This window comes from Delphinapterus leucas, chromosome 13, assembly GCF_059928025.1.
Source record: "Delphinapterus leucas isolate spDelLeu-1000000601 "Yukka" chromosome 13, BTC_Dleu_Yukka2, whole genome shotgun sequence".
Lineage (NCBI taxonomy): Eukaryota > Metazoa > Chordata > Mammalia > Artiodactyla > Monodontidae > Delphinapterus > Delphinapterus leucas.
In genome coordinates this window covers 40519458-40542435 of record NC_143141.1, presented here as the reverse complement: position 1 = coordinate 40542435, position 22978 = coordinate 40519458, and the positions used below count along the sequence as shown (strand labels likewise).

The window sequence follows — 22978 nt, the reverse complement described above, 5'->3', positions numbered from 1 at the left end:
GAGAAGGCATTGATGAGCAGGGCAGACAGGAGACAGATTTCTCCAAGATCTCGCCTCTCCACGGCCGGTGGTGAAGGGAGATAGACCTAAATAAAATAGCCACACTCTTCATGCACAATTGTAATCAGTGACAAGAAGTGCTGAGGAAAGGAACTTGGTTCTAAGAGAACATGTAACAGAGGACTCTGCCCTAGATGGGGGTTAAGGAAGACTCCCCTGACGAAATAATGCTGAGATTAGAAGGAGGCGGCATTAACTAGAGGAAGGGGTGGGGCAGTAGGATGGGGAGCCCTAGGCATTGCAGATGGCAGCAGTGCAAAAGCCCTGTGGTAGGAGGGGATCTCTGCATTTCTAGGGACTGAAGGAAGGCTTGTGAGGAAGAAAGTGGTGGATAATGCAGTGGAATCAGGCAGTGTTTGCTAGTCAGGCTAGGGGTCTGCGAAAACTCAGGAGGGTTTAAGCAGGATTTGCGAGCATGTGGGTCAGTGGGGGATAGAGGCATGCTCACGCTAGTTGCAGTTGGAAAGTGGACGGGGCAGGGCAAGAGAAGTGGCAGCGTTGTTGATGGGTGTAACCCCAGCTGGTGGGCTATTGCAGTTCTCCTGGCCAAAGCAGCCGGACATATGCCTCCAAACCCTCTTATAGCCAGAAACACAGCATTATTGCTTCTGCGACTGGCTTCCAGACACCAGTCCACCTCGCCAGCCCAACTGCATCAGCTCCCCCGAGGGAGCTTCCTGAGCTCCTGTAACATATCGATTCTTATTTAGTAGTTCTCAGGAAGGCCTGGGAATCTGGAGTTTTAAAGCTTCTCCAGGTGACTCAGATGTGCGTCCACAGTTTTGCAAGTTTTCTCCGCAAAGATTTGCTTGGGAAGATGGTGTTGAACCCTGAACTGAGCACTGGATGCTAGTTCAATTCCACCACTCCTAACAGTGTGACCTCAAACAAACGGCTTCACCTCATGAATCTCAATTTCATCATCTATAAAATGGGGGTGATCATTTTCTTCTTGTGTGCCTGGTGGGTAAGGGGTGTTTTGAGGATCTAATGAGATGATGAATTTGAAAGCATAACACAAATACCTGATACTCCCTACCTGCAAACAAACAATAGTTTTCAGTGTGGAAAAGGCATTCAGATTTTATTACTTGGTGCTTTGGCCCTTTTTTTCTCTGGCTACCTTGTGTAAGGGAGGGCTGTCTAATGGTGCTTCGTTCCAAATGCCCCCTCCCAATTCACTGAGGAGGGGGTGCATCTCCCTCCCCCTTCCTTAAGGATCTGCCCTCCTTCTAGGCAATGGCCACTGTGTCCCCTTTCACATGCTCATACGCTCGTCCCCGCAGCAGCCAGTATTGCTGTTCCCACTGCCTTTGGCAGTACATCAGCTAACGGTTGCTACGTGCCAGGCACTGAACTAAACTCTGTACACATATTATTAAAAATTGTCCCTATCACCCCCCTTAAAAGACAAGGAAACTGAGCTGTAAAGAGGTCAAGTAATTTACCGAAGGTCATGTGGCCAGGAAAACAAGGAGCTATTTGAACAGATTAAACAATCTGTTGTACCATCATTTGTAGGAGGGGTCTGACCATTAGGCTCAAATTTCACCTTTGCCTTTCTTCCAGAGGAATAGAATGCTATCAGGCAATGGTGACTCCTGGGGTGAGTGTAGATCCAACCTTGAGCCTCATTAAGCAATGGAAATGCTCATAAGGTTGTGAGCCCCCTGGGGGCAAGGACACCCTCATTCATCTTTGTGTGAATGGCACAAAGCAGGTGTTTGGTAAAGTTTGTTGATGAATGAAGCATTGGCAAGATGACTATGGGGGAAGAAAAGCATTTATCAGTGTACTGCTAGCTTCCAACACTTTGTGTTGAATCTGGAACAATAACAATGTTAACTTAAAAGGTAAGTGGTGCTTTACAGTTTACACAATGTAGCAACATAATATTTATCCCGTGAGATGATTTTTATCCCCATTAGAAAGAAGACAAAAGTGAGGCTCGGGAGGTTAAATGACTTGCAAGGCTACAGTGTGAATTGCTGCAGAGAGCACCAGCATGGAAGTCAGACAGACGGATTATAGCCTCGATTGCCCTAGTTACCATGTGGCTATGTGGCACTGAACTATGTATTCATGCCCTAGAATCCCCACATTACTCATAGGTAAAATGGAGAAGTTTATAGCATCATTTACATAGTATTTTCTTGAAGATTAAATGCGATCATGCATAAAAGCACCAGGCACATAGTAAGTGTTCAGTAAAACTAGCTCTTGCTAGTGGAGATAGAACTGGTGAACTCTGGTCATCTGACTTCAGTTGAATGTTCTTTGCCCCAGATTTGAAGTTTGTGGCCAGTATGTTTATATTGAACAAATACATGGCAGAATATTATAGAGAATTTATGAAAATATTTACCAAAAGAGGTGGCATTTGCATTGATGAAAACCAAAGTAATAGGACCCTCAGGACTGACCAGTGCTGGGTATCTTTGACAAACTTGGGTCCTTATTTTGAAACTAAAAAAGATGGTCCCCTCTGCTTATAACTACAGTGGCCAGCACAGTGACCCTGGCTCATCGTTACCAACTAATTTCAGTAGTTACATGAGGCATCACTTGAGAATGGAATATCATTCATTCATTCAACAAACATTTATTGGGCACCTATTGTGTGCCAGCCACTGTGCTGGGAGTCAGGATGCGATGGTGAACATAAGAGGCCAAGTCTGCAACTGCATGAAGTTCACAGTCTAGTACGAACACTGGAGAGGTTGCTCTTAGCCCTGGAGAATCTTGGGACCCAAAGAGCCACACCCCTGGTGGAACACGGGACCTCTTGAGCAGGCGGTGACCAGGGTATGTTATGATCCATTTTCTCTTAGTGGTAAAGCTGTGAGCAAGTCTCAAAGCCCATTTCTTTTTGGAGGAAGCACAGGTAAGAACTGGTTATAGAAATAAAGCAGAGAGGAGAGGGCCTTCTTTGAGTGGGGTCCCAGGACCCATGAAAACCTCTTCTGATGGCAGATATCCTCTGGCTGGAGAGAAAATCCCATGCCTTATCCTGATCTAATCTGACTGTCCTTTTTTTTTTGCGGTACGCGGGCCTCTCACTGTTGTGGCCTCTCCCGTTGCAGAGCACAGGCTCCGGACGCAGGCTCAGCGGCCATGGCTCACGGGCCCGGCCGCTCCGCAGCACGTGGGATCTTCCCGTACCGGGGCACAAACCCGTGTCCCCTGCATCGGCAGGCGGACTCCCAACAACTGTGCCACCAGGGAAGCCCTTGACTGTCCTTTTAAATGTTATCCCAAAGGATGTGTATTCTTGACTGGATGGGACAGGGAAGGAAGCCCCTTTGATCTTCCATGATGAGACTTACTTCCCTTCAATGTAGATTCACAGAGAGCTGGTAGCTTAGTAGAGAGATTTAAGTTATCCAGAATTAACAACTGGAAACATAAACAACATTTATGGTCTTAGCCTCTTAGCTACTGATATAGAGAAAACCAGAGTTAAAACATTGGTTTACAGGTCCTCTTCCTAAGCAATGTGTTTATTTCCAAAGAAAATGTGTTCTCATTTCCAGACCCTATTTTCTGAGTGTCCCAAGCCTAGCACTGGAGCTGGCAGAAAGGACCCAGCTACAATTTGTGTCATGCCTTTTCATTTGTACGAAAGGCAGGGACTTCCCTGGTGGCGCGAGGTTAAGACGCCATGCTCCCAATGCAGGGGGTCCAGGTTGGATCCCAGGTCAGGGAACTAGATCCCACATGCATGCCTCAACTAAGAGTTCGCATGCCACAACTAAGGAGTGGGCGAGCCGCAACTAAGGAGCCAGACTGCCGCAACTAAGACCCAGCACAACCAAATAAATAAATATTAAATAAAGAAAAAAGAAAGGCAAATGTCTTATATAGGACCTGCCTCCTAGAATCAGCTTGGGAATCAAATGAGATCATGTATGTAAAACACTTAACTCAGTGCCTGGAATGTTATAAAACATAACTATTTGTAGTGGATCTCTGATGTTGGTCTGCCTGACACCCATCTCTCCTTTGGGGAACAGTCCCTCTCCCATTTCATATGGCCTTGGTAGGCGTGGAACCCAGACTGGGCTGATCGTGGTACCCCTTCTCCCACCTGTGGCAGGAGAGAGTTAGGCCAACATGCAAAAAATGTGCAGAAATGAAAGCTGGGTGGACAGAGAGAGGGTCCTGGCATACTTGGGACCAGTGTTGGTCCCTAAATCCGGGTTCCTATGCAATAGCTCCTTATTCAATTCCATGAGCTTCCCTGAGTCAAGACACAAGGGTGAGCAAAAAGTTCCCCTTTTGCTTAAGTTGGGTTTCTATAACAAACTGTTCGGATCATGAGGTTGTGAGGGCATGAAGCTGTAAGCCCGAACGACAGGAGGATGGGGTGAGAGGCACCGCCCTTTCAGGTGCCCACAACTGAGAACTGAGAATGTTCTTGGTACATTCCCGGGGTCTTAGTCACTGATGTTTCAGCAGGCTGCAGAAAGTCTCCTTTCATCTGCCTCTCACCTGTCCTGGATGAGTCACATTACTTGACTCACCACCGAAAGTCACCCTTCCCTTCCGAGTCTCAGAGACAACAAGTAAGCCGAGAACTTGAACTGTGTCTTAGTGATGGGGACCCCTCACCTGTTTAGATGAGGAAGGATATCCAGTGGTCTCTGTAGGTCAGTCACAGCCCAGGCCAGGGGCTGGAAGAAAAGCAAAGTGGGCATAATGAGCAGTGACATTTAAACTGGAAAACAGATATTAATACCAGGGCACTTTCTGTGTTTTAGTCACCTTTGGATCCCCGGTGTGAGTGCAGTATCAGGTACTTTATTAAGTTCCCTATTAAGGTCTCAGTAAGCGGAAGGAATCTGAGCATGCAAGGAACATGTCTTTAGTTCACTCCGGTTATAAGGCCACACTGCACAAGGCCCTTAAGGGGTGAGTTGAAAAGGCTTGAGACCTGCCTCCTGCCTTTAAGGAGCTCCATCGGAGTGAGGGAGGTGAGGAAATTGATGCACCGGGGGAAGTCAGTGTATCATGGAAGATAAGGTTCCAAGTCCACGGGGTGGCGCTCTCTACTGAGAGGTTGGAAAGGCCGGGAGAGTGGGGTTTCTGCTGGCATCAGAGGGTGAGTGGGATTCCAAAACGTGGAGAATGAAGCAGAAAAGATCGGGCAGCTGTGGGTCAAGGGAAGCAGGAGCTGTAGACCTGCAAGGTCAGGGAGATACAGCTGAACAGATAAAATAAGAAGTGTCCTGGTGGGCGTAGGGGTCTGTAGCATTAGGAGGTGTGGAAGGGTCAAGGAGCAGCTTCTGCTCGCCTATTCAATTTTGTTGACAAGGTAGCATTTGACCTTGACCAACTGGAGGGATGCAGTGGGGAGGGGTGCCCTTGGTGGCAATGGAAAGGTGTGGGCAAAGTGTGGTTCCTGACATGCAGCATCCAGGAACTTGTTAGTAAGGCAAATCCTCCACCCCACCCCACATCTGCTGATTCAAAAACCCCAGGGGTGCGCCCCTGCTGGGTGTGTTTTAACAAGCCCTCCAGGTGACTCTGATGTCTGGCCTAGTGCGGTCAGCATGCAGAGAGTGTCTGAGGGGGCCAGGCAGGCAAGGTGGGCTGGCGTCCGATTGCAGGATCCTAAATACCAGATTCTAGAATTAGGGCATTTTCCCTGTACCATTGAGAAGCTACTAAAAGTTTGTGACCATGAGTCATTTATTCACTCATTCATCCAGCCAATATTTATTGTGCACCTTCCATGTGCCAGGCCCCATACTGGGCACTGGGACCCAACAGAAAACACGCCCATGTTACTTCAGGCCAGTGTTTTAAGTGCGAGCTTATCTGTAGACGAGATTGCTATTGCCTGTCTTTTTTTAAAATCTGATTTACTAACGGAACAAACACCTATTACGCTCTCCAGAAACAACTCTGCTGCTTGTCTCTGCCAACAGAAGTTGTTTGGCTAAACATTTACTAAAGTTTCAAACACTAGTGATGGGAACTGATGGAGAGAAAACAGCTTTCAGATATAAAATAAATAAGTCCTGGGGATGTCATGCACGGTGCGGTGACCATAGTTAGTAATGCTGTGTTGTATATTTGAAAGTTGCTAAGAGAACAGATCTTAAAAGTTCTCATCACAAGAAAAATATTGTAACTATGTGAGGTGAAGGAAGTTACCTAGACTTATTGCAGTGATCATTTCACAATATATACACATATCGAATCACTATGTTGCACACTTAAAACTAATACACTATTATATATCAATTATATCTCATTAAAATTTTTTTTTTTAAATAAAGGGGTGGGGTCAGTGGGAGGAAGCATTTTCCTTCAGTCTGTGCTTCCTGCCAGAGAGCTGCATTTTACTGAGTTCTCAGATGGACCTGCAGCCTTGGACTTTTGGACTGTGAGGGCCAATTAGCTCCAGGTGTTCCAGGAAGCTGTGTGCCCAGAGGGTGGGGCGGCGAGGGGAGGGGAAGAGAACGAAGGCGGCAGCTGTTGGGGACTCGGTCCTGTTCTCCCACATCAATTCTGCTAGTTGCTCTCGAGGAAACTGGAGCTTGATTTCAAAGGCAAACAGGTGTTTTCATCTGAGTTCAATGAAACAGCTAATGTGCTCTTCTGGAAGGTCAGACATCCTCCGGACAACTTTCAGTCCTCTTTACTGTTTGGACAAGGGCCAAAGTGGGGGTGAGGATGGGGAGGTTGGAGCGCCTCTGGCGTCCCGGTCTCAGGCCACAAGGCTCCTATCGCTTCCCACCCGGCTGACTGAGCCTGGTGGGCATGGCCCTCCACTCGGGAGAAACCAGCTAAGGCGAGCGGCGGTCGCACCAGGTGGCAGGGGACAGGATTCGGAGGTGTCCCAGGGCTATTCCAGTTTGAGCTTGGGCTCTCTGGCCTCTAAGAAAACAAAGACGGCTTTCTGATCTTCCCTAAACCCTCCGTCTCCCAAGTCAGCACCCTTGTCAGGACCTCGGAAAGATTCCAATTCCTCTCCTACCCCAATAAAGCAATAATCGTTCACTCCTTCCACTGAGCAGTTCTCAGTTCGCTCCAAGTCAGAGGAAAGGACCAGGAGAGAGAAGCTGAGAAATTTGTGTCCAGCATTGCCAATGCCACCAGCCCTACGTCCAGTTTCCTTGTCCCATGTGTGATAATACAACAGCAGCTTGATGCAAGGCCCCCTCCTCATTTGCTTCCTGGGGATTGTTTATTGGAGACCAGCATTTCAAAGAGCGAGCGCCAACTTTAACATATCCGTAGGCAGTGCACTGTCAACCCCACGGTAGATCTTTTTTTTAAGAAATTACATTACAGAGGGGTGGGTGGCAGGGAGGAGAGTGGGTATTATAGCTGCGGGAATTTTTTTTTTAAAGACCCAGTTTAAAAAAAATCTCAGACTTAATTTAGTAAATTTCAATTACAAGGAGAGTTACTAAGCTGAAAATCATTTGCATCGTATCCTTAATTACCACTTCATTTGTACCTGAGATCATCAATAGAGATTCTTGGGAATGCGTAGTCAGAATAAGTGGTGGATTCTAATGAGGTCTTTGTTCTTCCTGAGTCTCTCTTAGGAAGCTCTTTCCTCCCTCTGTGCAGAGGCACAGCGTTTTCCAAACTGGGTGGAGACGCCTTAAATTAGAAGTGGAGCGTGTGAAGAAATCGAGAGGTTTTCAAGCTGGCTTCACCAGGGGGAGAGAGGATGCCACACCCCACCTCCGGCTCTCTAACAGCTCCTCCTCAGGGTTTTATTCCTCTCCCCTTGAATGCATTAGTTCTGCTGGGCTGCTGTGGACGCATTTGCTCCTGTGCTGGCCACAAACATCCATCTTTATTAGCCGGCAACAGAGCAAATAGCCTTTCTGGGCCTTCCTCTTGCAAATAATGGATGTGCTGCCATCGATCTTCCTGCTTCTGTTTTTCCTGCTTCCTCTAAAGAAAGTGCATCCAGCAGTCCCTGGCCACTGGGTCTTTATTGGAAAAGCTGTTTTCCAAGATCAGTTAGCTCTAAAAAAGTGATGAGCCCTCAGAGACTGCGAGAATGTGTGTGTGTGTGTGTGTGTGTGTGTGTGTGTGCGTGCGTGTGTGTTAAGATACACTTTGTAAGAGACGTCTCTCTTTTTGGATGGCGGGGTAGGGGGGCAGTAAGGAAAGGGCCAAGTGAATAACAATCTCTTAACTAAATCCTGCTAATGCCCACTGTTCGTTCCTTCATATGCTACCCCCGACCCTGCAGCCTTTACAAAGCACTTGTTCATCTATTACCTTGTAGGTAATTTAAAAATTGCCCTCATTCTACAAATGAGGAAACTGAGGCTCAGAGAGGTTAAACAACTTGCCCAAAGTCACTCAGCTGGGGGTGACAGACTGAGGATTTAAGTCCAGCTCTCTTAATCCTGTGCTCCTTCCAATACCCCAAACCACCTCTCACGGGCTGCCGGCAGCCTGGACATTGACCCCATTTATGGAGGTCGGCGTTTGTATCCTGCTACAGTGTGTTTCCCATTTAAACTTTATTTCTGAATCTGTATATTTAAGCAACAGTTTTGTTTCAGAGGACTCCAGAGAGTGGCCTTACTTAACCTTCCTCTGGAGGTATGTGTATTTGGTGGAGAGTGGTGAAGGGGGTGGGGGAGGAGGGGAAGGGAGGAGCCAGCAGGGAATTTTCTCAGTTTTCCACTGGATGAGGCCAAGACCCAGGGAGGCAGACAAATCCACGATTCTCCTGGCATTCTGAACGTTTGCCAAATCCCTGCTCTTTGCTCTCATTATTCCTCTGGGCTGGTTCCAAGTGTGGCATGCAGTCTGTGGAAGTGTTTGTGTTGGGGTTGGAGGCAGCAGGACTGATGCTGTGAGGAAGGAGGGTGTTAACACCAAGAGTCCAGCCAAGCCTTGGGGTCACAGGGACTGGTCCAAAGTAGGAAGTGTCCTGTGAGCTGGAGGGGTGTTTGTCTCCTGCAGAACCTCCTGGATACGGTAGCTTCCTCTGCACTAGCTGGCTACCCCCTCATGGTGCAGATGGAATACTCTGGTGAAATGAACAAAAGATTTGAAACTAAATAACTGGGTTCAAATCCCACCTCTGCTTATTAGCTGACAGATCCTGGGTAAGTCACTTAACCTCCCCAAGGATCAGTTTTCTTACATATAGAATGAGAATACTAACATCCACTCTCTGGGCTGTGCTGAGGTTTAAATGAACGATGTACAGCAAAGAGCAAATGGTGGCTTTGATGAGTAGATGGTTTGAAGCAGCCAGGAAGGGGGAGGATAATAAAAGGAGACTGCTTGTCCCACAAAGACATTAGCAAGGGGTAGGAGTGGGTTCAGTGATGAGACAGCTTGCAAGGACTTGTGTAAAGAGCCCATATGCTGGCTCTGGGGGAACACTGAGAACCTAGTTTGAAAAGCATAAAAGTCATAAAATAGCACCAGTATTTTTTTCCTTAGTGTGAGCAAAAATATTCAAGCAGACAAACCCAAGCCAATCTTCTGGGAATAAGACTCTAAATATTACTTGAGAGTCACCTCAGCTTCCTTCCAAGAGAAAGACACCCCCATTCCTTCACCCCACACCCTCATCTATGACGCATTAGAATTGTAACTTTTCAGCTTCTCCCACCAAAATCATAGACCCTCGTCGTGGGCTTGAGGACAACCCTGTGCTCTGTACTGTGTTTCCTCAGTTCAGTCCCTTTGGTGGTTACAGTCAGTTTCCAAAACACCCTATCAAAGGAGCGGGACGCACGTCAAGCCCCACAGTAGACACTAGGTGGCGCTGGACCCCATGTTATTCAGGCAGCTAACACCGCATCCCTTTCTGGAAAATTATTTCTGCAGTGAGGTCCTCTCCTTCCCAGAGACGTGGGACGCTATTTCAGTTTATGCCACAAGCATAAAGGGCCACCAGAAGATCGCCCCTGGCTTTTCTGCTAACTGGGACAACTGTCCCGGGTGGCTGCAAAAGGCAGCTCCCAGCCCTGAGGCTGGAGACCCAGCAGTCATTTGCTGAGCTATATATATAACTTGTTAGGAACAAGAAGGTCTTTTCAATTTCGGCTCTGCCCAGAGGGGCAGGAAGGAAAAGAACTTTCTTCCTTAGGAGGAGGTGGGGGGAAAAAAAGAGGCAGATCCATGATGCTCCTTTGTGAGCTGCCCAGAATCTGCCCTTCCCTCTGGGAAGGGAGCTGAGGGACTTCCGACCCTGACCCCAGTCCATTACATTCCAGGCCCCACCCCCTCTCAGGGTGAGACCATCCATCCTCAGTGGCCCCAGGAGCTGAGTTATGGGTTTATTTTCTGTCCAGGGATCTGAGCTGAGGTTGACATTTAGTACCCGCTTAATTTCATTGCACTGACCCTCATATGTATCAAGAGCATACTGGCATCCTGATTGCTGTGATCACAACGCTCTTATGAACAATAGCAATAAGTGGCAGTTAGAAAGTAATTTCCAGTTTTCTAAGCATTATAAGCACTCTTTATACCCACAGAGGCAGGTTAGTTTCATTTTCTGTTTGCAGATAAAGTGACTGACACCCCGGGGTCTCACTGGAACTGCTGGCACTGATGTTGTCTCTTTGAAACAGTGATGATCATTGTTGCTTATTATCACTTTCACTGTTATGTTCCCTTCCATGTGCAAGAGGCCAAACAGAACACTTGCTTAAAGACAGCTTTTGGCTACTGGGTTTCTGTTTGGGTGGTACTACCTGGGCAAAGGAGGGCTGAATGTGGAGAACCAAAGAAGTGGGGTGAACACTGAGCAGACCCTTGACTTCTTGGACGAGCAAGAGTTTCCTTCGGTGGAGGTGGGGCTCTGCAGAGTTGGAGGGCAAATGTGTTGGGAGGGCGGGTATGTTGGCAGTGCTGTTAAGAAGACAACTGGGGAGTCCCCATCAACCAGCCAAACAGCACATTCGTGGGTACCTGCCATACAGAAAAGAAACGGTGTGCCTCTGTGAGGTCACAAAGACCTTTAAGTCTTTGCCTCCAAAGAGCTTGTGGTGCACTGTCATTGGGGCATATATAGCATGTACAGATAAAAAATTAATGACTCACAGAAGTCCTAGAGAATATCCTAGCTTAGTTGTGCAGGGCTTCCCTTTGGAGCTATGAGAAGGGAAGGGGTTGGCAGGGCTGGAAGGAGACGGGAGGAAGGGACCAGCTGGGACTCCTGGTGGCCTGGGCTGGACCTTAACATCTGCATAACATGGGGCTTTTGCCCCCAGTTCATGTCCAGGCTATAAATATCCTGCTGGGGTCAGAGTGCCTGGGTGATGTTTTGTACCTTCCAGATGCCTGTGTTGTGGCCTCAGGAAGTCAGAGGGAAGTCACCTGGGGCAGGTGAACTTTCTACCTTCCAACCCTCCTCCCTACAAGGTTCTGTTCCCCAGGTCCTCGAAGGTGTGGGTGCAGTTCCAGGCCCATCACCCCCACTTCCAGTCAGTCCTGGCAACTCTGCTCCTGACTTTCCCCTTCTTCCCTGCTCCCCCCACCGCCTCCACCCCCAACACCACTGACACAGTCCAGGCCTCATCACACCTGGTCTGAAGGGCTTTCCTTTTAAAAATAAACAAAATGATTTCTATAGGAAATAAATGCACATGGAAAGGAATGCACATGCATAAATCTGACAAAAACATTTACAGTAAAAGTAAGCCTCCCTTGCACGCCTGGTCCCCAGCCTCCCAGGTCCTCCCTCAGAAGCAGCCACTGATCCCCTACCTCCAGTCCACCCCCTTCTCTCCCTACCGGCCCAAGCCTTGTCCAACCACCCTTTTCTGCTTTCCAGAATCTTGCTTTTTAAAGCATAAATTGATCCTGTTTTTCTTTGTCCTTGGATATGTGAAAATGCAAACTCCTTGACCCAAGCTACAAGCCCTTTCCTATCAGGCCCCACAGACTTCTCCAACCTTCTCCTCACCCCCAGCCCCACTCACAAGCTCTGTTCCAGCCAGGCCCAAGCACTTGCAGTGGCCTAAGTCCATGTTTTCATCTGGCACAGTGTATACTTAAAAATAATTTTTAATTTACTTTTTTGAGTAGGTAATACTAATACACACACATATAATATCTTACTTCCCTAAGCACCACTATTCACTAATTTCTTGTAGTTCCTTCCAGATAATTTTTATGCATATTCCTCTCCCTTTTTTTACTCAAATGATAACATGTAATTGACACTTTCTACATCTGTGTTTTAAAAATTTAGTAATAATATCCTAGAAACCTTTCTATAGCAATTCATAAAGAGCTTTCTCATTGTTTTTCATAGCTCTGTGGTAGTCAATTGCGTGGATATACTCTAATCTGGCAAACTTTATTGGACCAGATAGTCAAGGATAGTCAGGACAAGAGAGTCAATATTTGAGGGTTTGTGGGCCATCCAGTCTCTGTGAAAACCACTCCCCTCTCTGCTCTAGTGTAAAGGAAGCCCTGGATGGTGCGTAGACAAAGGGGCCCGGCTGTATTCCATATACCTGTACTTATAGATGCTGATGTTAGAATTTTATATGATGTTCATGTGTTATGAAATAGAATTCTTCTTTTGATTTTTTTCAACCATTAAAAAAATGTAAAACGATTCACAGCTGCAGGCCCTACAAAAGCACGAAGAGGGCCAGTTTAATGAGAGTTCGCTGACCCCTAACTTAGTTAACCAGTTCTCAATTAATGAGCATTTAAATCACTTCTAATCTTTTGCTGCAATTTATAATCATGTACGTATGTCACTTTATATGCATCCAAATACTTCTCCCTGTAGGGTCAGCTCTAAGAAGCAGGGTTGCTGGGTCAGAAGGTGTATGCGTTTATTTTGATGAGGATTGCTAAATTACCCTTTTAGGGGCTGTACTAGCGGACATGCTCACCAGCAATGGATGGGAATGTCATGTCTTCACAGCCAAACTTGGGTTTTTGCCAAGCTAATAGGTTAAAAAAAATAAGAGGCATCTCAGCACACAGCCATTTGTATTTTTTTTTCTGAGTGTTGTCTTTTCATATCCTTTGCCCATATTTTTATAAATCTTTTCTTTAGAGGTTTGTTTATATTTTCATGGTTTAAGGAGATTAGCCCTTTGTCTGCTGAGTTGTGTATATTCTTTGCAGATTTTCACTTGTTTGGTACTTTGCTTATACAGGTTTGCTCGTTTGTTTGGTGTGCACAAGCTCTAATTTTTTTTTAACTTTTATCAGCTGAGTTTATCAGCTTGTTATGTTACAGCCTGTGGTTTTTGAGTCATAATTAGGAATAATTTTCCCACTCTAAGATTATAAAAGAATTCTCCCATGTTTTCTCTTGGTACTTGTGTGGTTCTCTTGTCAACATTCAAATGCTGAATCCATTTGGAATTTATTCTGGTATATGGTGTGAAGTATGGCTTCAACTTAATTTTTTTCTAGATGGCTACCCAGGAATCTCAACATCATTTATTGCAGAGTCACTGGATTTGGAATGCCACATTTATCATATACTAAATGTATTTATAGTCTTCATAAAATATATATATTCATTGGTCTGTCTATTCATGTGCCTTGAAGGATTTTTATTTTGTTTTACAGATTTCCTTTTTTCTTTCTTTGGGCCACTCTGCGTGGCTTGTGGGATCTTAGTTCCCCGACTAGGGATCGATCCTGGGCCCTAGGCAGTGAGAGTACAGAGCCCTAACCACTGGACCCCCAGGGAATTCCCTATGACGTTTTTAATGATCAAAGTGCTATAGTTTGTTTTTATGTTTGTTGATCTTGTCCAGGATTTCTCAACCTCAGCACTATTGACATCTTGGGCCAGATATCCTCCTTTGTTGTGGAGGGCTGTCCTGCACATTGTAAGATATTGAGCAGCATCCCTGGCCTCTGCCCACTAGATACCAGTAGCAGGCGTGTGCACACACACACACACACACACACACACACACACAGAGTGATAAGCAAAAAAAGAAAGAAAGAAAGAAAAAAAAGTTTCCAGATGTTTCTAAGTGTCCACTGGGGACAAAATCACCTCAGTTGAGAACCACTGGTTTAGCCATTCCTTGTTGCTTTTTTTTTCTTTTCCATAGCTTCCCATTTCTTCTTGTTTATTTCACCACAATGATCCCTCTACTTGGAATGTCCTTCACTTACTCACTTTCCTCTCAGCATTCAGCTCAGGCCCTCAGGAAGACTTCCTGAACCACCCTGCTCCGTCCTGTCCCCACCCAACCCGGTGTGACCCCCATGAGAATTTCCATGAAATTTGTTTGTCTCTTGCCCCTGACCGGGCTGTCAGCTCCTAGAAGAGAGGGGTTTTGTTCCTGCCTTTATCTCCTCTGGCACATAGCCTCTTGCACTGAGCTTGGCACAGGGTAGGTGTTCTATCACTATTGTTGGATGAATGGGTAAGTGGATACTTTTTTACCCACCTCTCACCAACAGCCACAAGTTCAGTCAAAGCAGATGGGTGAAGGATGGGATCTGTTACCCAGAATGCATCCCTGGTGCTGAGAACCGGGGTGGGGAAAGCTTGTGTGTGTCCAGGCACACTAGTCGATGAGATGTGTGCAATTTCCTGTTTAATACCCTGCAGTCCCCAGCTACTAAGATGCACTCAGCTGCTTAGGAACAGGAAAAGGAGAGCTGGGGACAGCTAGCCTTGGTGCTTTCCTGGAAAAGCTGGATAAATAGTGTTGACAACATGAGCCCTGGAGTCTGACAGCTTATGTCAGATTCCTACTCTATTCACTTACCAGGTACTTAAGCTCTTTAAGCCTCAGTTTCTTCATGAGTGAAATGGGGGTAATAATAGTACTTACCTCAGAGGCGAGCAATGCCCCCTTTGGCTGGCTGTTTATAGTCTGATGAGTTCTCCCAGTTCTCTTGCCCTGAGCACCCTGGTGAGAGGAGAGGGACGAAATGATTACTCCGAGGTACAGGCCGGACCATGTGGGAGCGAATGATGGTGTTTGGGGGCCCCTGTCTGACTTTTCTCTAAGGCAAGGAGACCCTAGCACTGATGTGGGCCTCAGGAGCCAGGAAAGAATCAGACACTAGGTAGGAAGTCTCCCCCTCAAAAAGTTGACACCACAAGCATTTACCCAAGATCTTTTTTTTTTTTAACTTTTTATTTTATATTGGAGTATAGTTGATTAACAATGGTGTGATAGTTTCAGGCGTACAGCGAAGCCCAAGATCTTAAATGAAGTGAAATGATTCAGTTCTATGCATAGGAGAAGATAGTGATAAGTAGAACCTATCAAGTTAAATAGATTAAACGCCAGACACTGTGCTCACTGGTTTACATACAGTTACATAACAAACCCCTACACACCTTCCTCTCTCAGAGCAGGTCTTCATCTGGTGACAGGATGGGGTGGAATTGCTATTCACAGCCCTCCTCCCCCATCATCGAGGCATGGACATATATACACTACCAAACGTAAGGTAGATAGCTAGTGGGAAGCAGCCGCATAGCACAGGGAGACCAGCTCCGTGCTTTGTGACCACCTGGAGGGGTGGGATAGGGAGGGTGGGAGGGAGGGAGACGCAAGAGGGAAGAGATATGGGAACATATGTATATATATAACTGATTCATTTTGTTGTAAAGCAGGAACTAACACACGATTGTAAAGCAATTATACTCCAATAAAGATGTTAAAAAAATTTTCCTTATTTATTCTAGCCCTGTTTATCTCCAACCTAAAAGCTCTCTCCTGGCTGCCACACCCGGCTCTGTGTAGGCTAAGCTGGAGCTAGAAGCACACTGAATGAATCAGATGTGAGTACAGGCTCTAGTCTTGATTTTAGAGGCTTTTAACTCCCAGCCACTCATGACTGTGCTGCATGGCCCTGCCTGCACCCTCACACCTGCTGCCTACAGTACTGTAAAGAGCATGCCTGCTGCTGGCGAAAACAGGAGCTCCAAGAGAGAAAACAGACATTACCCAAAGAACACATGCTTCTCTTTTGCATTTCTTCTGATGCCTGCTCAGAACCCATGAGTGCTGAGAAGATATTGCTGATGGGTTTACCCTGGACTTAGTTGCATTGCTATGGATGTGGCCCATAGAGGCAGTGGGGTACATAGGTCTCCTTTCAGAGGTTCTTCTAAGAGGGGAAATGGTGTGCCCCATTTATTTTGTTTCCACCACAATCTTTGTCCAGGCTGTCTGTCACCTTTTCCCCCAGAATCTACAGCCCTTTCAAGGATCTCTGACCCTAACCTCTACCTGCCTGTGACACTGTGATTTATAATACGAAATATATATTTGGTCTTTGACCTTCCATCTTTACTTAGTGAAACTTTACCTGGTGAATGCATCAAATAGCATGTAAATGTCACTTCCTCAAGAAGACCTGCCCCCAGTTGGTCATTACCAGCTCTCATGGCTCCAAGTACCACCACACATCACAGTTGCAATTTTATATTGTTTGTGTAATAATTAATTAATGTTTTCTCTCCCAGTCCATGAGGGCAAGTGGTTTCTTTTTTTTCTTACCACTTATCCTCAGAGCTTAGCATAATGCCTGACACATAATAGATACCAGGCATTTATTAAGTGAATAGTGAATAACGGGTAGTATAATCTAGTAGATAATGCTAATATTTATGTGCCAGGAAAGTTCTGAGCATGTTAGAAATACTATGATCTTCCTAACAATCTATGGTTTGGGTAGTATTACCCCTACTTTACACACAGGAAAATTCACCCATGATCCCATAACTGGAAGAGGCAGGATTTGAACCCATGGAGCTGGCTCCAGAGTCTGAACCTTTAACCACTATGTTGTTCTAGCCTGTGTTGTTCTCCCATGTTTTAGTTAATCCACAAATTTCATTTGGTTCTAGGTTGTTATTATATCATGCCTTGTACCTCTTACTTGCAATGAATTGTACTCCACTTGACGTGACATTAGATAATTTCCTTGACAAAGTGTTTTATCTGCCAAATAGCACTGTAGTAATATGTGTAGTAATCCTGTGTTTTAGCAAAAATAAATTGTACGTATGAATAAAAATTTGGTAGCAAACCTGTGAATGGACATCACAGTACATGTGTTGAGAACCACTGGTCTACTGGCTGATAACAAATCTTTAGTATACTTATTCATCCCATTCTCTTTTATGGATTATAGATAAAATCTTACTCACCATTCCCCTGAGAAAAATATGTTTTCCTGGACTTGGTGGCATGCTTCATCTTTCTGCTCAGCAAACCTTTGATCCGGAGGAGAAGCAAGGTCTCCTATCCCTAATGTCTCAAATACCCCCTCTCTGACATTCCCAGTGGTCCACCTCAAAGGGCAAGGCCAAGCTTGTATTCAGAGGTTTTGATTTCTTTACAGCTGTGTTCCTGGTTCCTTGGTACTTTGCAAAAATCACCCTCACTCCCTTGCAGGAAAGTACCAGGAACATTAATCCAGGGCTTTCTTGGGTGACCGGCACGTTTTCACTTTTCTAAGATGGAATTGGAAGTGGCCTACCATCCCTGGTAAAATATTTTTTAAAAGACGTATTTTTAGCAAGGTGTATAAGTGTGTATGTGTATATATGTGTATGCATATATATAGTATCTATATTTTATACATGTAAATTAACAGACTAGAGATGGGGATAATCTCTGTCAAGAGTGCTTACCTCCAGAGGCAGAGGTAAGAGTGAAAGAGATGATGAAGGGGAACTTCATCAGATTTTGGGAGGTGGTTTGCTTCTGAACATTTGGATCTTTACAGTAAGACTATATTTACATATCAGATAATTAACTCCTTTCTCCCAAAAGAAGAGAGACAAAGAAAGAATTATTATTAATGCTGAGGAAGGGAGGGAAGTGAGGAGGGGCAATCAATGAAAGGACTCTCATTTTTGACTCTGTATACTTCCGTATTATTTGAACTTATGCATCAGGGACACACGTATTTCTTGTGCAGCTATTTTTTTTATCATGCAAAGGCTCGTTGATTCACTAAACAGCTAATATGTTTTACTCTTCACTCGATGCTGAACACTGTGTTCTGTACTTGATCTGCTGTAATCCATGCAATATTCCATGAGTGACATACTGTCATCCCATTTTATAAAAGAGGGATTTGGAGCCCAAAGACTGGTTAGGTCATCTGCCCAATGGCCCACCTAGGTAGCAAAGAGCAGGCTGAGAGCCAACCAGCTCTGCCTGATTCGATGTGGGTCATGGTGGTGGGTACCAGCAGGAATGAGGCTTCCCTGCCTTTATGTAAGTGGAACCTAGTCAAGATGGAAAACATGAGAGAAAGGCTAAAGAAATGAACAGACTGAGGAAAATAAACAGAGACATTTAGCAGAAAGAAATGCTCAGAGAAATAACCCTAGTAAACTTGAATGACAACAGAAAGACAGTCAGAGACGGTTTGGTGCCCCCAAACACCCGTAAACATTTTCATTTGACTCTGCACACCCTAGAAGCCTCATGTCACACGGCAGCTCTGTCCAGACGATTCTAAAAATAGCCCGACAGAATCCTGTGGTTGGAAGAGACTGTGAGAGGTAAATGAGTCCATCCCCTGCCTGCAGAAGGGAGTAAGTGTTCTCCTTACAGGAAAACCGAGGCAAGAGTAACTTAAATTACTAGATCAAAGTCACTTCTCCACCCCACCCGCTAAGTCAGCCAAAGAGTTGGAGCTGGGGTCAAGGGCACCGATAGCCTCATGATTCAGCATGTGGAGAATATATTCATACCACAGCTCTTTACAAAGGAAACTTACTGTCCACCCTCTTTTCCAGCTGTAAAACATCTGGCTGGCAGGGGTGGGGGGGTAGGTGTCAGCTGCGAAAATGAAAAGGAGTCACTGTAATGCCCCTTCTCCCAAGGCAGCATCAGGAGGAGGAATGCGGATGGTGTTAGGGGCTTGGGGCTCAGAAGGAGGTGGGCGTCAGTTGTTCTTGCATTGTTGGTGTCATTCTTTATTCCTGTTATCTACCTCGTCAGGATGCGGTTCCATTGGCACACCAGATCAGGCTAAGTGTGCCATGAATGATTAAAGGCCTTGAAAGAGATTAAGGGAATTACATTTGTATGTTCCATATAGCCAAAGGCTGAAGGACAACTGCAGGCAAGCCTCTGAATAGCTTTACACGTGAAAAATAAGAATAACTGAAGATGGTTCCAGGGCTTAGCACTTTAAATCATGAGGATGTGATGCAGAGACAAGTTCTCTGAGGGCAAGTAGCTCCTCAGTCATGGGCATTGAGGACGGTTGATGGTTGTGTAGGATTTGAATGAAGATACAAGTCTGACAACATCGATCTAGGAAGCAATCCATAGGGCCGCCTTTGGGCCACTGTGGTTAACTGGGTCAGGACTAAGGTGAAGCTATCACCTCCAGTGCAAAATTTAAGGGGACACCAAAAAACTCAGTCATGAAGAAAAATAATATTTCAATGCCATATTTTTTTTTTTTTTTGCTGTATGTGGGCCTCTCACTGCCGTGGCCTCTCCCATTGCGGAGCACAGGCTCTGGACGCGCAGGCTCAGCGGCCATGGCTCATGGGCCTAGCCGCTCCGCGGCATGTGGGATCCTCCCAGACCGGGGCACGAACCCATGTCCCCCTGCATCGGCAGGCGGACTCCCAACCACTGCGCCACCAGGGAAGCCCTAATGCCATATTTTTTAAAAATAAAAATTAATGCAAAAAAATCCAAGATGAACAAAGGCTATTAGGGGCCGTAATATATTGGAGCCTGAGGCAAAAGGAAAAATGTAAGTCCCTGGCTTTAGTGGAAGCAAACTCATGAGAGAATTGTCATGTTTGACAGTTTCTCTTGACTAAGTGACAATCTTAAATAATTTTAAATTAATTAAGCAGAACTAAAATCAGAGTAAATTCTGTTGGGGTATAAATCAAATATTCAAACTTAAAATAATGTGAGTTTTAATGTACCTACTTTCCAATCTTTCAATATTTTTTCAACTACTTTAATGTTCTGGAAAAAAGTAATAATTAACAAGTACATATGGGGGCACACAGCTTTCCTTCTGCTTTGGACTCCAACACGGCCCCCATGGCTTGGGTGGTAAATAAACCACATCCGCTGGTCTCCATTTGGAAACGGGGTGTGTCTGTGTCAAACCTGGGTAATCCTGCTGATTACTACTCCCCTGGGTCTACAAAAAACCCTTTGGCTCTCTGGGGATGCCCTTTAGCATTGGGGATTCAGGAAGTCATCTCGTCCCGTTTCACACCTTTCTATAGGCCACGAGATTATTGGGAACTGGGGAGACATTATCCCACCCTCACTGCTTGATGTGTGGGAGTCTCTGACCTTTGGGGAGGAGTCACCTTGAGTCCAAGGGCACACAGCACATCCTTGATACAGAACATATGGCTAGTACTTCTGTACACCAAACAACTTTAAGAAACACCATTTGGAGGTTCTTGGCCAGAAGAAACTTTCTGAGATAATGAGGTTTTTCTTATTCTTTTGCCTTAAAACATATAATATGCTCACGTGGTTCAAAATTCTAAAAGAAGTAAAAAGGTAAACATTGAGAAGCCTTTCTCCCACCCTTGTTCCACACTCTCCTCCTCGCGTACAAATAGGCAATAACTTTTAGTCATTTACTGGCAATTGCGGCTTCTTTAAAATTAGTATTTGAATAGGTTTTATGAGTTAGACTGGGACCCACCCAGCTCCTTCTGGATGAGACGATCTAGCTGGTGACGAGTACTGAGCAGAGTCACATTTGTCACATATTGTGTATGTGGTTGACACTGGCAACATGGAGCCAGCATCTTTTCAGGTGCCACCGGAGCCCACAGGCATCCAGGCCTCTCTTCCAGACTGGCACAGCATCTAGTGTCAGTGCTACTGGATACCCCAGAGCCAAGCCAATGGGGAACAGGTCTGAGGCCGTCAGCATGGTTGGCATCTTGGTCTAATAATAATAATCCCCAAAGAAAAGGGTATCAGTGTTTCCTAGAAACACATGACGGAGTTTGTAATCTGTCCCCATTGAACCGCAAGCAAGCTTCTGCATACTCAGGATTACACGCATCCTCGCAATTGGAATGACATTCCAAACCACAAACACAGCTCTTTGTTTTTGTGGTCACCATGTACCCTCAAGATATCAGTTGCTCCCAAGGTGACTGATTTCCTCTGTTCTCTTGGTTATGGTTGAGGAGGTCACTGGGAGAGTAGGAGGGAGGAACCCTCTTAGAGCCAGGGTCCCACAAGACCCAGAGTTGGAGGGTAAGTGGAAGCCAGGCTGGAAGAGATCTCAATACCAACTGGGGAGAAATGCTGACTGAACCACCAAGCCACGTTAGCTTTATAATGTGCGGAAGGCGTCTTCTCCTCACGCCTCTTTTGGCCACATCCCTACTCACCACTCTTCTCTAAAAAGTTGTTGCCCACTGAGACACCCTCTAGGGCCTGCTGGCAAACTTTCAATTCCTTCTGGCTTTCAGCTGAGAGGCCCCTCCCAGACTTCTCCACTCATTCCCACCCTTCACAAGGCCTTGGAAACTTTGTTGAAAACTTGGGTGGTGTGTGAACACCCAGGTGCCACAGTAAGTCCTGAGTAGAGTGAGCCCCTCTGCTCTCTCTGAGCCCTCAGTCTAATTCAAATTTAGGAGGACACAGAGACTACAAGGTAAAGAAAAAGCAAGCAGAGTTTGTGGTTCCACCCTCGGGCAGCATTACCTAGCCTAGAGCAGACATGTTTTTTGGTTCAATTCAACTAGTGTTAATTAATGCGTTCAAAAAGTGGTGATCGGGCTTCCCTGGTGGCGCAGTGGTTGAGAGTCCGCCTGCCGATGCAGGGGACGCGGGTTCGTGCCCCGGTCCGGGAAGATCCCACATGCCGCGGAGCAGCTGGGCCCGTGAACCATGGCCTCTGAGCCTGTGCGTCCGGAGCCTGTGCTCCGCAACGGGAGAGGCCACAGCAGTGAGAGGCCCGCGTACCGGAAAAAAAAAAAAAAAAAAAAGTGGTAATTGCTGAGGAGGCAAATTTAAGAGTAAGAACCCTCTGTTGAGGAGGAGGGACAACGAGTGGTAGCCAGTGTTCAAAGAAAAGGAAATGTCTCTGGAAAGACAGGCTGTGAAACCATGACAAGGATCAAATGCCTAAATGCTGAAGGAAATCCACGTGAAGGAAAGAGAAGCTGCAGGGTGCGTTCTGAAGGGAGATTACCAGATGAAGCAAGATCCCAAGCACTGTCCCTATTTTCCTCAGAGCCAGGCAAGCCTCTCCCTTCTTTCGTTTGTGCAATGCCTATTTGCACCTACTTCACTATGGGCACTCAAGAATTGACACAAATAATGTATTTCTCTGCATATTTTTTCTGTCTCCCTGGATATCTCTTCCTCCATTTTTGAGAAGAAACATAAAGAAACAGCTTTTTCTCTGGAAGACTGATCTCATCACCAACAGTCCATTTCCAGAGATATACCATATCTCAGGACATATCTCGTGTGCTATGTCCCAGGAACACTTTAACACATTTTCATAAATAATTGTCACATGAATTCTCAAGGGTTATTGGCTATCCTTCTGTCAGTGAGTGGGGTAAAGAGTAGAGCATTCTCTCATAAAGTTAGACAAAAACAGTATCTGGGTGTTGCTTTGGCTCTCCTGACTGTTGTACTATAACACTTGCTATACTTTTTCTAAAACTCTATGATTTTGAGGTCACATTGATGGAATGCTCCTTTGTACGCTTGCTGCTGTCTGGAAATATTTGTTTTCATCTTATGGATTAAAGAGAGCTCAGAGTTCTATAGTTTAATAAGTTCGACCCAGATAGTGATGAACAGCTCATGCTTCACCCATACCATTCTGATATAATACAGGACATCCAAATATGCCTTTTGAAATTCTGATTAGCTCAGGGCAGGAGAGTTTGAATCACTTACCTTACATTCCACTTGCTGTTAGAGGAGATTTCTCCCAGGTTCACCTCATATACACACACCAC

The 22978-nt window shown here is 45.7% G+C and overlaps 1 long non-coding RNA gene across 1 annotated transcript in view; it reads right to left on the bottom strand.

Annotated features, from left to right (window-relative positions):
* LOC115803584 (uncharacterized) overlaps positions 1-22978 on the bottom strand; it is a 66018-nt gene that overhangs the window by 20854 nt on the left and 22186 nt on the right. Inside the window, exon 2 of the long non-coding RNA XR_016395433.1 lies at positions 1-22978. This exon is cut by the window's left edge and continues 20854 nt beyond it. This is a non-coding gene — a long non-coding RNA (uncharacterized LOC115803584).